Raw genomic sequence first — 18,732 nt, 5'->3', positions numbered from 1 at the left:
GAAAAGGTGAACTTTTGTTATAAAACCAAATATAACATAAGAAACAAATTGCTTCAAAGGTAAATGTCCAGAAATAGCTGTAGCCAGCTCACCCCTGCATGGACAAACTATGCGAAAATTTTGCGAGCGGCTTGAGCATTATCGGGGGTATTGAATGCGAACTGATGACGTTAACGGAGAAAGAATGAATTTTATTTATCTATATTCAGACTGCTTGCAATAATACATATGTAAATACTGTACCAGATACCATTCACGATGCCATTCCAAATCAATTAATGGTCCACGAGCTGTGATATTGGAAGTGCATAGTTTCATTTTTATAACTTCCGTTACAAAATCGCAGCTCATGCCGTTGAATATAAGTATCCATGTATAAAATTTAAGTTATACATGATAACACTGGCTATTAGCTGACTCTGTGTTTGTCCGTTATTAAAATATTATCCAGAATGTTTATTGTACAATAAACGTCTTAGAGATTAGCACGGCTAGCTGTATGTAAACGTTTTCCGGAATACGATGAAAGAATTTGAGAACATGGGTTCAAAGTTTATCTAGAGTGCAAACGTATGCACACAAGCAAACAGTGTATTATTGTATAACTTGGTATATAAATTATACATCAAACAATACCAAAAAAAAAAAAAAAAAGTTAAGCGCGGAGAAAATAAATTTGCTCAAGCAGACAATCAAATTCTGACGTTTAAGTACAGCTGACGCCAAAAAAAATCGTTTACATCAAATCTACCAGAACCAACTGAATCGTGTAATATTTATATGGTACTGAACTGCATTGGTATCAGCCGTTGCCCAAAAAAGGTAGAAATGTCTTTCTAAAATGCCAAAAGTGGAATACGTAAAAAAATCAGATTTAAAAAAATATAATGTACTGTAAAACCGTATTACACATAACGGCAATTATTGCACTCCAAGAGGTGAACGGTGACTATTTCTTCATGCAGAGAACGGTGACTAAACCTTCATACATCGACTGTAAATTCCTTTATTTTTGTGGATCTGACTTTTCGCGGTTTCATTCAAAAATAAATTTTTGTCAGTGATTAAGTTTTGAACAGGGAATAGGTTCCTGTCGTTTCCGTAGAAAATTATTAGATGGGCCGTTAAATTGGAGGCGTGAAGAAATTACTACATCTACGAAAATAAGTATCACCATGAATAAAAAAAAAAACATCGCAATAGTTTCAACACAATTTCATCCACATTTAAATCTTTTCAGTGGTACTAAGGATTACATTTTGTTGCCCTTGTTGTTGTTGTAGAGTTTAACGCCATTTTCAGCACACGATAGGCTATACATGAAGGACAGTATAAGTGGTGGAGGAGGAACCCGAAAGAAAACCCACCCACGAAAAGCTACTGGCAAGCTTTGTCACACACCCACATTGGCCGAACCCGATACTCGAAGATTTGTTTCACCGCGGGCGAACACTATTATTTTATTCCATCATTTCCTTAAAGGGCGCTTATCGAAGGATAGGCAAAAAAGATAACAACCCACTCCTTGCTGCCAATTCAAAATAGTTATAAAGTATCAATCAGAACCAAGCGGTCGTATGTGGACTGTACAAGCAAGCGAAGCCCAACACGACATGAAATAATGCAATACTGTAGACAGGTTAGATATTCTCTATATCTCATAAGTTACAAAGGAAATCAAATATGAAGAAAAAAAGCGCTCTCTCCATCAAAAAACTACACCACCTAATATGCATGGGTTTCATGCTATGCTATAAGCGTACGAACCCCTTAAATCTGGATGTACATATAGTCCTGAAACCAGTGGCGGATCCAGAAATATCGTGTGTGTGGAGGACTCGCGGTTACTAATTCAGTTCCCACAGTAAACTTATGCAAACACCATGATATTAAAAATTCAATAACTTTAAATTTGTAAGTGCTCATGGTCAAACCTATATTTATCAGTATAGATGAAACCTGGATGACAGCGCCTCTGTAGAGGAAAGGATGTGTCGCGCCATTTTCTGAACCTACATGTGGTTGAGACATGTGCTTTCAATTCCGCACCAAAGAGTCAGGTGATAATTTCAGTAATGAGTGTTCCAAGCTCAAAATTGTTAAAAGACTGAAATTCCATCAAGAAAACAATGTATATTTTGTGTCAGTTACAACTAGAATAAGCTCTCAAAATATTATATTTCCTACGAAATAACTTTCATTATCAACCAATGCTGGCCATCCAAATCCATATATAATCTACGTTATGTTCACCCATTTCCAGGCTTGTTCCCATTATTCCATACAGTTAGTACCGTGTGTCCTGGAGGGCCGTGGGGTTCGTGTCTTACAAAAAGGTCTTTCGGACGGAAATCCCAGTGTGGACCCAAATGTGGAGCCCTCCCCCCCCCCCCCGCACTCCCGAAGCTGTTTCATCCTATTTCCAAGGCATCATTATACTTCAGTGTGTGTGACTGGTCTCTCCCCAACATATCTGCTGCCTGATGCAACTGTTATTTAAAACAATCTTCTTTTGCATGAGTGTTATCTCCAGTGAAGGTTACAGTCCAAGTAACAATGCAATACGATAGTACACCTAACTCGTATGTACACGTCACTTTTACACTGGTATTAATAGTGGTTAGTATTTGGGTTTTTTACTGTCTTCGTCAAGGGGGGGGGGGGATGGAAAAGAAGAGAAAGTTAGTTAAGTCAAACAAATACCCCAGTTATATGTATCTTTTATTTTTATACCAAAATTGTGTTCAATTAATTTTAATTTTCATATGGAGTATAGAATATGAATAAACCATATTTATATAATTATGTCCAGCCCACCTCTTTGCAAATGAAAGTAAGCAAAACCGGCCATTTTTTTTCGATCTATGTGAAACATGAATGGTAAGTTATTAGCAAACGATGCATGTAATAATACCCCTTGTCAGTAACAAATGGGACGCTTTTCTTATCCGTTTATTCTTTAAAAAATCACTATATTCTCTCAGTCTCTGTCATTTGTATCCTCCCTTACTCTTTCATTCGCTCACAATGATGAATGATAACGCGACTCCGACCCATCTTTATTTGTTTTGGTACATTTAGGTCTTTGATGAAGTTATTTTCTCTAAGAAGCTTTTCTTTTTCTAAAGCCGCAAAATATGCAATAAATCCTGTTAGCAAGTCTTAAATTCTTTTAAAAATATTGGAATGTAAGAAGCTTTACGGAGTTGGCACAAATAGAGGGTAATTATGACCAAAGGCGGTGTCCAGACGTAAAAGTCACCTACAAGTGTATGTTAGTCTTAAAGCGACAGATTTTAAAATGAAGTGCCTGCTGTCTAGTACTACTGGTCACCGTTCCCAGTACCTGATTTTAATCTTGTTTTCTTATCGAGCATAATACAGCATGCATGATGTGATGTCTTTGCTATCGTTAAATCGAGTGTTTAATACCTGCCTGCAGTCATGTCCCAAGTAGTAAGACCAACTGGATACACGCTTGAGAATTTTTGCTTATTCCACTTCTAAAGACGACGGACGCGGTTGATACTGGTCATTTTGGCAAAGTTTTAAATCAAGCACAACCAAGATGGTTTCTCACTAATCCTGACTATTGGTAGTTGGGGGTTTGGGGAGATTTGTTTGCAAAACCCTACTTATTAATGCCATTGAAATTATAAGTTTTCGAATCCTAGTGCAGTATTTATATGATTATTATATTCCATAAGAAAAACAACGTTCACATTCTGTTTGCTTTAAAAAAAAAAATACGTATGAAATCCTGCATATTAAATTAAATGGAAATGGTTTACATGTATTTGATTAAAGATTAAACATGCCAGGTGAGTGTCCGAGAATATAAAAGTTAGGCAAAGGCAATTTTTTATTATTATATTCTACGTGGTTGAGTTTATTCTAATAAAACATGAACTTGTATTTATAACATTTACATAATATATGAGAAAATTATATATCATTCCATAGTTGATATGGATAAAAGCGCTTTATTAGACTTTTAAAGACTCTTTACCCAGACTTGTATTTTCTGAAGAAGAAAAAAAAAACGTTGAGGCGCATTAGATACTGTCTCACTTTTATATGTACTCAAATAATGCTATTATTAATTTGGCTTGTTCCGTCTTTTATTTGGGGCTTTGTCAGAAATATAATATGTGAGTCTGTTCAGGGAAGTAATAATAATGAATTATCGATATTTTAAATACAGATTTGTTTAAGAATGGTGTAACACTTTTACCGCCAGCAAGTAATAGTCACACAACGGTTTAAATTCCGGACTAGTATCAACTGCTACAATACTGCCATTTGGTACCACTAGTGTCAGGCTACCTGGTTTTGTTTCTTTTGACGTAGTCGCTGCTATTTAATAATTCGATTGTCTAACAGCGTCACGCGCATCACCACCTCCCGGTTTGGTACTATAAGAGCCGATGAACCGAGGACTAAACTTGTTTACTTTCTATTTGATCGCCTATTCTATAGCTTTGTGTTTTGTGGTCTACGATGTTAAGCCAAATTCACAATGTCTATGTTTTTAAAAGAGAAGACTTGTGAAAGGAGACATTAAAAAGTGGTACAAAACCGAATCGAAAGACGTTATCTGAGAATATTATGTATGAACAGAGAACCTGCAAAAACAGTGAAATCGTCATTGATCAGAGATCTTTTAGTATAGGACAATAGATTCCTGCTTCGGACTGTCGAAATGACATCTAATTGATTGCCTTGAAATGTGACAAGCACATTTCTCAGAGGACCCTCTTGAAAAGACCCAAACAAAGGCGACGATGAAGTACCATTTTAACGGTCCCTCTGTCTATGCATACAAATAAACAATTAGCTGTGATATCCCCAGCTTTAGGAATCACTTATTCCCTTTAGACCAATAGGTCCACGAGTACTTAACCATTAGGCTCATACTATAAGTAACGTCGAATGAATCTATCCGTATAAAAGTCACAATCCAAACTATTAAAATTTATAATAACCTGCCACATTCATAACGTGTCTCTCCATAGCCAACTGGTACATTATACCATAAAGCAAAACAGAAACATCAACACTTTAGAAAAGTATTGATGATTGATGTTTCAACTAATAATGTGTGTCAATACTGATTCAGCGTAATAATTTGGGTATTTTGAGATAAAATCATTTCAGTCTAGAAAAGTGAAAGAAATTATTCATAAATATGAGCATTCTATAAACATGGTCAAGTTGTTTTTCATAACAATTTAGATATCCAAAGACACTATTTCAATAAATGGAAACATTGTTGGGCTAGTTCTTAAGTACTCCGGTATATATCTTATGCAAAGACATAGTATAAAAACGGTGAAAAACATTTCATTTGATTCGTGAAACAATAAAAAATCTTCTGCAAGCTCTGATATATATTACGCAACCTATAAACTCCCGTATCCTTTCAACGTATCTTGAAGTTGTTAGTCTCAGCTCATATGCTTGTCAATGTCACTTTTTATTTCTCCATCAGCTTGAATTTTTAGTTTGTATGTTGATGTGGAATAGAAACTAACGAAATAACGAGCCAACAAAAGGTAATTAAAATATTTTAATATATGTACAGTTGATCTAAGACATAACTCTGCTTTAATAACAGTACTACCGACCATAAAACTCCCTCTCTCTCTCTCTCATCCTTTGGTCGGTTAGATTTACCTTTTACCGTCATTCACGAATCCAGAGACATCGTAGGATGTCACAAGCGGAAATCGTCTACGCTCGTCTTTTCATAAATTTTCGCCCGTATCTTACTACGAAGGGAGAGAGAGGGGGGGGGGGGCGGCCTTTTCGTCTTTAATTAATCATTTTTTGAACATTATAATAGGTTTAAGAAACAAAAACAACGAAACATTGAATACATCACAGTATTTGCACCACGTACCTGGGAAATTTACCGGATAATATCGACAGAATTTGCAACTTCGTATCATTTAGTATATAAACAATGAATATGATTCCCAAGAAAATGCTTACATACCATTTCAACGAACCATATTCTTGTACGTTACTTGGTGTAAGTTCAATTTCAAGGTTTTGATCCACCACAGATTCTTTTTCTCTCTCACTCAAGATTTCTGCTTAGTTTTTTCCCCGTTATGCATGATAACGCGGGGGGGGGGGGGGCGGGGCGGCAGAAAGCTGAAAGGATTGCGATGAAATTTTGTGCCATATTCAATTCATTTAGAAAACGGGGAAAATCAACACTATTTTCATATGCCGTTAATGATTAACGTGTGAAATTCATCATTGAACTAGAATTAATAGCACACGGTTGCGAGAATGTTTAAACATGCGTATTATTGTACCATGGACGGATCAAAATTGGATATACCAGTACCAAGATTAACGATATTTTAAGACATAAAAATGCATAAAACTGGATCTTAAAGATGCATATATCTCTATTGATAACTATCTCTAGAATTTATGAATAAATAGAGGTAAACAGTTGTATTAATACTTATATAATTTATAATGCACATTTAGAAAAGATAAAAAAATAATAAATAAAATTAAAAGCAAAAATAAAACAATAAAAAAGTCAAAATAAAAAATAATAATATACTAAATCTTTATATAGAACTCAAATTATAGAATAATTTTTTTTATGTGCATAATACTTATAAAGAATAATCTTTACAATGTAAAATCAAAAATAGAAATGAAGATATCATTTCTTTTGCTATTGACTATAATCCAAGTTTGCCTAATATAGGTAAGATTATCAATAAATGTTGGGATTTATTAAAATTATCATGTTAAGCAAATGTTAAATAGCTACACGAAAGCAAACACACACTTGCATATAAAAGGACTAAAAATCTTTAAGATTTCCTAATTAATTCTAAATTAGAAGAAGAAAAAAATACATATAATAGAAGCAGCTAATTACAACTATACGCTACACAGCTACCATTTCCCCGAAATTACCTGAGAGGAAAAAGGACTGGAGAAATGTAAAGAAGCTGAAAAAAAACCCGGGAAACTTCTTCTAAAAAAGCCCTTCTAAGGGCTACCAATACTGCCTCTTATCCAGGTAACCATTTTGGCTTGGTATCACGTTTCGATAAAACTAGTATGTACACTAACTTGATCCGTCAATCCACCGGTTCAAAATTCAAACCTTTTACGACCTAACAGAGACCAAACTTGTTATATGTCGCTCAGACATATTACAAATTTGTAGGGCATCTACAACGTACATTATGTGCTAGAATTTTTACGATTGTTAGGACGTAGGAAAATTTTACAACTTGTTTTGATTTGACACAGGTGGCTAACACATTATTAACATTTTTTATTGTCCATTAGTACAACTAGACTAAATTTGACTAAGTACGGGCTGGCGTTCTTGGGACTGCACGACATCCATGGCTGGCTTGCCGAGTTCCTTGCCCTCATGCCTCTCTCGGACATCGTGTAACGGAGGAGATGTGTCACAATTTCCACCCGCCTAAAGCTAGGTGTCCCGATGTGACGTCATCATCGCGACCAGTCGTAACGGGCGTTACATACTGCTTGGGTCGACACCTAGTACAGAAAATATGGACTGAAATCAACTCATTGTTAAGATGAGTGTGTTGGACCCATTCCCACTCATGAAAGCCCTTCATTCAGGTCGTTAGAGACATATAGTCCTACGACCTGACGGCTAATTAGCAGTGCTGCTTGAGCACATAAACGCCCGGGGTATGTGGCACTAATTCCTTCCCCCCCAAGAATATTTAGCATCCCGCTGTGCGGGAATAAACCCGTCGCACATGCCCTTCTGGGCGCATGCGACGTAAATCCAATCAATCAATCAATCATATAAAAAAGGATCATCAACTAAATATAATAGACCTAGATGTTCACACCGTTCTTTTATTAATTAAAATACTTCTTTCAATAGAAATAATACGAAAGAAACTTTTAATATGCGTTGTGATTCTAATTGTTGAACATCAAATGTTTTTTTTTTGTGTGTGATCACATGCAAAAAATGTGGCATCCAATATATTGGACAAACCAGTCGACAAATATTTAAATGTATGAACCAACATAGATCAGACATACACAATCATATCGATCAATCATTTTCTTCTCATCTTGCCGCACATTTTAACAAGAGTTCCCATACTTTGCAAGATTTCTCCTTTCAGCCTATTGTTATAGCTGATTCTGAGATGGAACGTGTGCTAAACGAAACCTATGGGATTCACCCTCTTAATATGGTACATCCAAAAGGTCTAAATTCCAAACCACTATACGACAATCATTAATCATTTTATAAATTATGTCCCTTGTTTACAATTAGTTAAGAATATTTTTATATTATTCTAATGTACAGAATAACTTAAGTACTGAAAGTATAAACTAACACAAAAACAGGTTGATTAAGTCTTTAAAAATTAAATTGCATTTTTAAATTAATTCTCAATACAATAAAATTAATTATTTATAGAAGTCTTGACTATAAGTATCATGCACACCATATTTGTTTTAAAACTGAGTTCCGATGAAATATTTAACATTCGTCAATAATATATAAAAATATAATATATTAATATTTTTGAATTTGACCTTTTTGTTTTATTATTTTTTATTTTCATGTTTATTAGTTTTATTTATATATTTTCTAAACGTGCATTATACATAATAAAATATTAATGAAACTATTTATTTTTATTTATTCATAAATTATATATATTGATGCAACCCTTTTGAATTTCCTACCCTAATGCTCTTATTATATGAATGCTATTTTAATTTCATGAATACCATCATTGCTGCAACATTTGTAATGCATCAAGCAGACGGTGGGTGGGTGGGTGTGATTTGGATTTTTAACGTAGCTTTATTAATTTTTCAGTCGTATCGCTACGATGTTTGCAGTGTGGCAGTTTATAGTGATGTCTAGCACGTGGGCATCATGTCGCATACATGTAGCATCATGTCCCACCCAGTCACATTATCCTGACACCAGTCTGACGTTATGTGTTTAGGCTCTAATAAACAGTAACAAAGAAAGAGTGAAAACAACAAGCTTTGAAAAACATAACAAATAATTTATTTCCCTGAAAAAAAACAATGGAAAAATGGACAAATTAGAACTTACGGTTTTAAGGAATCAAATCCAGAAATAATCCAAGAATAATTCACGAATTAAATTTTAGAAGTCCTAGTAATGAAATGTTCTAATGAATTCAAGTTCGAGAAAATTCCTAAATGGAAGGCGATGACGTATACTATAGCTAGTATTGTGTTTTTATGTCTACAGTTCTTTGCTGTTTCACAAACATTATTCCGGTGTTTGAATTTCCGATTTTTTTTCTTCAAGAAATGTCTTTGTCCAAGAATTCTGTATGAGCACTTAAATATTTCCAGGAAAATGTATGATATTTGTTTGTTTTTTAACGTAGCTTTAACAGTCTTTTCAGTCATATCGCTACGATGTCTGCATTGTAACAGTTTATAGATATGTCTAGCACTGGGGCATAATGCTGCAGACATGTAGCATGAAGCCCCGCCCAGTCACATTATCCTGACACCAGGCCGACCAGTCATAATACTAACCTCTTAATGCTGAGCGCCAAGTACCATTTTTGTAAGTCTTTCGTATGACTCGGCCTGAGATCGAACACACACACCCCTCCTCCCACCAAACCCCGATCCGAGGCGGACGCTCTAACCACTAGGCCACCGGAGCGGTATTTATAGGAATAAGTTGAAGAAAATTTAAAATATAACTCCAAACTGGTCACAAACAAACACTTTCCTGTGTAAAAGATCAACTAATTTCTCAAAGGTTATGAAGTCAAATAAGGCGCAAAATAGATACCCGTATGAGGGTCACGTGATCACATTCCATAACAGTTTATTCTAGTAGATCCTCGATCTTACTCTATGTATCCCACAATAAAATAAATTAAAAAAAGAAGTTGTTTACTTTATTCTCAATCAAGGTCAGGAACTAGGTCAACACAAAGATACAAAGTTCTATTTTACATGTTATCGACTAAATATTCAGGTCAAACCAATTTCTGGAAAGTATCAAGTTCCAGTAAATAAAATTACATTACTTACTTTTGTAAGTCGTTGGTGTGACTCGACATGGAGATCGAACCCACAACCTGTTATTATTAGTTAAGATGAATATACATGTAATAATATAATTATGCTATACATCAAACAGTAATACTTATGTTAACCGTAGTCATTTGTCAGTTAATCTTTTGTTTAATTGAGATTAATTGCGCATAAATCTGCAACATCTGTGTGCAATGCAATGACAGATTTCACTATATGATGCACTGCTTCCAGAAACTGTTTCCACCGTCTTTGCTTTGTCAGTCAGTGCGTTCTTCACGCATTATTATTCTCTGGTTAAATTTACTGTAGTACATTCCTCGACATAAAATGCATTTTTGCCCACGGATTTATAGGTAGATGTGCTAACAAATTTACAGCGTCGGATGGCAACTTACGATGGAAACGCATAATTTTTTTTCCTCAGAAAGTAACCAAAGTGTTAAGGAAACTATGCTAGTGTCACACTCATCCCATTGAAATAACTGAGACTGAAATAACAATTATAGATGATTGAATGTGTGGATATGCGGTTTCAAAAAGTGTATCTAATAATATTCTCAGACTAACTTCATACATCTTATTAATAATACCGTAGATACTTCGGACATCATGTTTATACTACCGATTGTTTTCGATTATAAGGCTGGTGCAACTGCAAACTTCACAGACCCAGAGCTGCCATAGGATAATGCGCCGGCATATCTTTATCTATGTAAGTCTATGTAGTTTATTCAGAGTAATTAGAGGAACAAACAATATTTACCCAGATCTGCTGATGTATAATGAGTCGGCAGTGCAAGGTCTGTGTTGTTTACGGTTGAGCCGAAACTATCCGCAAGTCCAGTTCGGTATTACTTACATTCCGCAGATATTTCAATCTTGGTTACATAATATTTGTTATTTTTGTGGGGCAGCATGTTGTTCTTCCATTTATCAAGTCTCAGCCGTTTGTTATCCCTTTCTAAATTTAACAAATTACTCCAACAATCATCGTTAGTGGATTATTTACAACTTCCATGCTTCGTCACTCAGAGGAAAGGATTTTCAAGCGGCTGGACACATATCAAAGATTTAAAAAAAAAAACACACAATAAAACCGCTTTGTTCGCGTTTCCCTGATATTTTTCAGAAAAACAAACATTTAAGTATCTGTTCACTAATCAGAGTTAAACGTTCAGTACAGTATGGTATTTATATATTTAGCATGAATAGAATATTGAGAAAATATAATGCTAATTTACCGTGTTAATAGGCTGAACATTTAGGAGACGAAGATGAAACATATTTGTAAGTTGCACTAAAATCATAAATTTTATGAAATATGAAAAAATGTGCAAACAATTTGAAAATATTTTAATTTAACTACTGACCCGTATTTTCTACATTTCAGTTTCAGAAGATCATTGCAGTGATGAAAGAGATATTGCAATTATAGAAATGTAAGCATTAGCATAGAATCCAAACCGCTGTATCTGTGTCCAGAAATGTATTTATATGTGTGGGTTATCAACAAACATGGTTCATTCAACAGATGAATGGATGAATGGATGGATGGATGAATGGGTGGGTGGGTGGATGGATGGATGAATGAATGGTGGATGGATGGATGGATAGATGGATTGCTTCATTGATGGATGGATGGATGGATGGATGGATGGATGGATGGATGGGTGGGTGGAGGGTGGATGGATGGATGAATTTATTGATTGATTTATTTATTGATCGATTCATTGATTGATTGATTCATTGATTTGTTGATTCGTTGATTGATTGAACGATTAATTGAACGCTTGACTTAACGATTGATTGAATGATTTGGTCGACAGGTTGATTGATTGATTGATATATTGATTGATTGATTGATTACACACATACACGCGCATACGTGGTTATGCGTATTGATGTGATGAGACCATAACAAATCAAAATGTGCTTTATCAATACAAAATATATAGTCTGATCGAACAATTTAAGCTGACAGTCACTGGTAAATTGAAATAATAAATGCGCTTACGTTATAAAAACAATGCTTTGATGGTTTTAGTCACTATTTTTAGCTGAGGCAAAGGTGCCATCTGTCACGTCTTATCAAACATAAAATTATGCCTTTCTTTTCCCTTATCAAAAACATTTTTTCCTTTCATCAGTGACAGTCAATTACAAAAACAACCATCGTCTGCATGTGTTTGTAATTGGCTTCAGATAATGCAGTGTTATTTTTAGACATAATCATTTATAATTTGATGCCTTTACTATTGTTATTATTTTAGATATAATCATTTACAATTTGATGCCTTTACTATTGTTATTATTTTAGATAAAATCATTTACAATTTGATGCCTTTACTATTGTTATTATTTTAGATATAATCATTTACAATTTGATGCCTTTACTATTGTTATTATTTTAGATATAATCATTTACAATTTGATGCCTTTACTGTTGTTATTATTTTAGATATAATCAATTACAATATGATTCTTTTACTATTGTTATTTTTTATAGATATAATCATTTATAATGTGAAGCCTTTACTATTGTTATTTTTAGACATAATCATTAATAATTTTTGCCTTTACTATTGTTATTTTCTACATAATCATTTATAATTTGATGCCTTACTATTATTATTTTAGAGATAATCATTTATAATTTGATTCCCTTACTATTGTTATTTTCTTAGACATAATCATTTATAATTTGATCCTTTTACTATTGCTTTTATATAGACGTAATCATTTATAATTTGATGCCTTTACTATTGTTATTTTAGACATAATCATTTACAATTTGATGCCGTTACTATTGTTATTTTTGTTAGACATAATCATTTTTAATTTTATAGCTTTACTATTATTTTTTATAGAAAGGTGTCTAAATCATTCAAGAAAAATTCTTAATAGTTACCAGTTACATTAACACTCTATTTAATGCTTTTATAAAGACAATAAGAGTTGTTTAGGTCACAAAAACAAACACTCCATAAATTGTATGTTTATATAAATAAATATATATATATATATATATATATATATATATATATATATATATATATATATATATATATATATATATATATATATATATATATATATGTTTGCCTACAGTGATACATGTTCGATTGGTCGTTGACAGTCACCCAGGTGCTGGTGTTATGATGTTTCTGTTGATTCCTCAAAAGCTTTTGCATGATAAATCTGAAATACAATGATGAAACAGTCAAATCTAATGTAAAATCTTGCCATAATAGGATTCCTTTAGATCAAACACGGTTTAGTTTGACGCAGATTTACTTTTAACGTACACGTCTTTCCTCAAAACAACACTCTACACACCTACCTTGGTTTGGTAAACAATGTAGAACTGCGAGAAAACAAAAATCCACTTAGCCGGTAAGGTTTACTCGTTAGCAAGAAATGCGAGACGGTTCAAAAAAAGTTAAAACCGGCAGCATATTGATAACATGTAAAACTATTTCTAACAAACACAAACAATTCAAATATATCCGCGCACTCTACACACACACGCAGACGCACACTGAAACCCACTCAACATTGACATTTTGGTCCAGAAGTAATCAGATCATGTAAAACACTTATTCCTTACACGTTAGGCCAGGTTATTTACGTTTAGCTAATTCTATAGAAGTCTTATCTATGAGTCAATGTTCCAAAGACCTCGCATGTAAAAACACTACTCGACACGTGCATCGGAACGAATTAGGGCCGACTATAAGTTAATCCGAAGTCTTTGTATATTAAAGAACTACAAGTCTCAGGTACAGTGTTAATAACTGCAGGCTAGTAGATAAACTAATTAAGAAATACTGTGTTTTTCTTCTTATAATCGAATCTGGTTTGATGATATTCGTTTGTATTAATGTTCAATAGACTATTTTGTTTTTAAATGTGTTTGTCAAATAACGGAATTTTAAACTCAAAGGTTCGGCCGCGTGGGTATGTGAGAAAGTTTGCCAAGAGCTTTCCGTGTGTTGTTGGTTCTTCCCGTGATTTTTCTGGGATCTTCCCCCATCGGATATGCTGGCAGCCTAACTTGTGCTGAAAATTGGACTTAAACACACAAGATTAAGAACCATCTCGGTCTCTCTCAAATCGCCTGAAAACAATGAATGTAGTTTGACTTTGGAAATTTTACGGGTTTTATGATCATAAAATTACTGTTCGTATCGATACTAATGATGTACATGTATAAAAAGACACATTATTCACATTTTCAATACCATCAGTAAACCGAAAACATCTCTAAACCTAGTTTGGTCTCAACGGTTTTCAGTGTTGAGAAATTTAACTGTGTGTGATTTTAAATGGACGTTCGTTATTGGCAAGGTTTTGGTACACAACTCTTAGTTTTCCAGTATAATTTATTATAATTACACGAGTTAAAATATATCGTTTTTGGTATCACAAAATAAAATATATCAGGCATTAACCTATGAAAAGAAACTTCTCTTTTTATTATATACTAAACCTAATCCAGAATAGAAGTTTACAAGATTAAACTCACTTTTCGGCACAACACGCCCACCCCCACCGTAAATTCACCTCACTTTTATAGGCTCGACATATACATATATATAACCTAAAACAACGGCATTATATGACTGACCTAATATGTTGCACTAAATTATATTTTTTGCAATTTTGAAAACTATTTGACCGTATCAACAATACTCCGCAGGGAGTTTATCGTTGTTGTCTAGGGAGTAAGGGGGCATATTTTCAGAGAGATGCGAACGGCGTCTGGTCCAATTATCAACGGTTAATTTTCTAGTCTGCAATGTATTGCAGTTTCTGTTTATTTGTTATAGCTCACAAAGTATTCATTTTTGCTGCTTCATGTACAACTTTTGTGGGAACACACAATACAGCATCGCATGGCATGACTGAATATCTTTTATGTTCACATTTGAAAATATCAGGATATATTTTCACATTTGAAAATATAGGAATGACAAAATATGAAATTTTCAGAGAGATGCTAATGGCATCTGGTCCAATTTCTTCCATAATATATGTCAAACGTCTGCCAACCTATAGTATTAGGGATGACCGTAAGACAATGTAGTACTAAGTCTGCCTACCAACAGAATTAACTATGGCAGCAATAACCTGGCTTATAAAGTGTTGGTATAAAGCTGTTTGATATACCAATACTGTTGGTATATCACAAATTGTGATCCACCCATGGCGCATTCATTTGCATTTATAAAATGGTTTCAACGACAGGCTATCGCTTCTATAATCTGGACCAGTGATTCCACTGGTTAATCTTAAGCCAAGTAAGAAAGTAAAAAAAAAATATTAATAATCCACATCTTCTAAATTAAATAAACATTGTTCACAATCCACTGAAAACCTTTCTGCTTCCCTACCCCTCTCTTTCTCTCTCTTAAGCCCAAGCTCAAGGGACAAAATACTTGAAAATCTGAAAGTGAGAGATAAAGAATTTGGGCTTGACGAAAATCTTGAAACCGAAATTACAGTGTGACCTGGATTTATCTATATTAGCCAGAATGCCAATGATACAAAGTTGCAATATCCTGTCGAGATTACGGTAAATATCTTGTTTGTGAGGCACATACACACATACTGTAATCGATCTGATGCTTTTTGTTGTTTCTTTTTGTTTGTTTTCGAAATGTAAATAATAAGGCTTTAAAAATAGAGTATTTTAAACATTATCATGTCCGAAAGTCGCTCTCCTCCGCTTCTCTTTCTCTCTTATTGTGTTGGTCGATCAGACTGCAGATTAATCGACCAGTTGAGAAATATAGAGATGGATAATAAATAACTTAAACTTATGGGAAGTCTCTCCACCCCACCTCTCTCACTCTCTCTCTCTCTCTCTCTCTCTCTCTCTCTCGGGGCCCCGAGTGGCCGAGTGGTCTAAAGCGCTCTCCGTTAAGGATCACTGCCATGTCACCTCTGTCTGCGTAGGTTCGAGTCTTAGATTCGGCCAATGTGGGTGTGTGATAAAGCTTGCCAGTAGCTTCTCGAAGGTCGGTGGTTCTTTCCGGCGATTTCCCGGGTCCTTCCTCTGCCATTAATACTGGCCGCCATGTATAGCCTATCGTGTGCTGAAAAATGGCGTTAAACCCTACAACAACAACAACAACAAAAACTCTCTCTCTCTCTCTCTCTCTCTCTCTCTCTCTCTCTCTCTCTCTGGACCATTGTAATAAGACACGGGCTATAATCCGCGAATATACAAGCGTAGCGGATTTTCACCTGTTTCATGCAACGATGTCTCTGGACGTATGCATAATTATAAAATTTTAAGTCAAACCGACCAACGGAGACTGGAAAGAGAGAGATGGGGGATAACAAACATATTAAGGTCGGTAGCAATCATAATTAAAACGTAATAATGACAAAAATCAACTGTAAATACATTTAAATGTTTGAGTTTCTTCTTGCTGGTTTGTCATTACGTTTGGTATATATTCTCCACTCGTTTGAATATACTCGTCGGTAAGCGAATGGCGGCGCGTTCATTGTTCAAGAAGCTAACAATGCTGTGTTTGTGTGCTCTACTTTCTTCATTTAAACCATCTTTCATGCTTAACTCATAAATGTGTCTTATATTTAATTATCAACATGAATGAAAATATAAGCTAAAAAAATATAGAAATGAAGCAATTCTATTTGCAAAGAGAATTGTGAATAGCCGCAGAAGGGATGCGAAGAGTTCACCGTCTCCGCCAATATGCAGTTGTCTGTCCACGTGATGTATTTGTAGGTTTCCTTTATTGTATAACTGTATCGCATTTTTATGTGCGCACCATGAATAAGTAATAGAGTTACATCTATAAACAGCACAGGGAGTATAACACAAAAACAATTCGTACCGACAAGTTTTATTCTTAATGCTAGAATATATTTTAAATTGAACAACTGATAATACATATCCGATCATGTCAGGCAATAAATCAATAAAATACAATATATTACCAATCATTTTAATTGTCCATTTTTATAATTCTTCTACAAATCAGGGTATTCAATCTTGGTAGTTGATCGATACCATCAACCCTCTTTTTCTACACCCAGAATATCTCAGGTATATACAATCTCGCAGATAAGTGGATCAATAGTTTTATTTCCGCATTACATTCGAATCAAACTCGTATCATCTGACAACAATGCCGTGATAGCCAATATATCGTATACTGACATCGGAATGCGCCAAATGAGCACTCCAATAGGTATAATAATTTTGTTCCACAGTGTGAGGTTACCCCATGATGTCAACTGTATTTCCTGGTATTGATTTTTGGACAGTTACATATACCTTTCAAACCTTCCATATGTACTCAGATATAAATTGGATCTAACTGCAAGCAATATAGACCTTGATCTTCCGGCGCATAATGCGTCGAAAGATCAAGGTGTGTCTCGTTTGTTCTCATAATCAATATTAGAAAACTGCATTGACCCAGATCGGCCTGAAAATTATGAGACGGTGTATCTGGATATATGGAGCTTGTCCTGATTTATACGCAAGTATATACGGTTGCGTCATAACATAAAGTGGAAATTATACTCGGTATTCCATAACGGATTGAACAGCTTTGTATCGTACGGGGAGTATTGTTTTTGAGGTAAGATAATAATAGAGTTTGAACAGCTTTGTCTCCTACGATAATCGAGTTTGAATAGCTTTGTCTCGCACGAGGAGTATTGTCTTTGGGCTAAGGTAATAATCGAGTTTGAATAGCTTTGTCTCGCACGTGGACTATTGTCTTTGTGGTAAGATAATAATCGAGCATTATCATAATCACAAGTTTTCTGTGAAATACAGTGAAACAATTATGATCTTAGATAAAAGGGTATATAACAGAAATACGGATAAATGAAAGGCGTGTTAACCACACGATATATAACAGTAATAGGGATAAATGAAAGGCGTGTTACCCACACGATATATAACGCTTCTATAGTTTTTAAGAATAAATTTTTTTTGGTAAATATTGCATATAATAGTTTGATAATCTTCAATCCCCAAGCCTGTCATGCATAATTTGAGGGAGTGTGCATGTGTGATTTGGATTTTTAACGTAGCTTTAACAATTTTTCAGTCATATAGTTACGATATCTGCAGTGTGCCAGTTTACAGTGATGTCTAGCACTGGGGAATCATGCCGCAGACGTGTAGCATTATATCCCACGCAGTCACATTATCCTGACACCGGGCGGACCAGTCCTACAATTAATCTCTTAATGCTAAGCGCCAAGCGAGGCAACTGTTAGTACCATTTTCGTAAGTCTTTGGTATGACTCGGCCGAGGTTTTAATCCTCGAGGTACCGTATCCGAGGCGAACGCTCTAACCACTAAGCCACCGGAGCGGTCTTAGTTTGAGAAGGTAAAAAATAAAGGATAATAAAATGTATATAGTGGCGAATTCCTTATCATCCCTTCTACTAGCTGAATGCATGCTCCACTGGGCTATATCGGTGCCTTTACTTACTACCAGCTCGCCATCTAAATAAAACAAAATTATGTTAACTGCATATCACCAGTTTAAATATTTCAAAGACAATTCGATTCATCTTCCCAGAGATAGCGGTAAAGAATACATATCAATACCGATACTAGTAAAGCTTCGGAAAACAGGCTG

The sequence above is a fragment of the Sinohyriopsis cumingii genome, chromosome 2 (genome assembly GCF_028554795.1).
Source record: "Sinohyriopsis cumingii isolate HCF-2022 chromosome 2, ASM2855479v2, whole genome shotgun sequence".
Taxonomy (NCBI): Eukaryota; Metazoa; Mollusca; class Bivalvia; order Unionida; family Unionidae; genus Sinohyriopsis; species Sinohyriopsis cumingii.
This window is presented reverse-complemented; position numbering follows the sequence as displayed.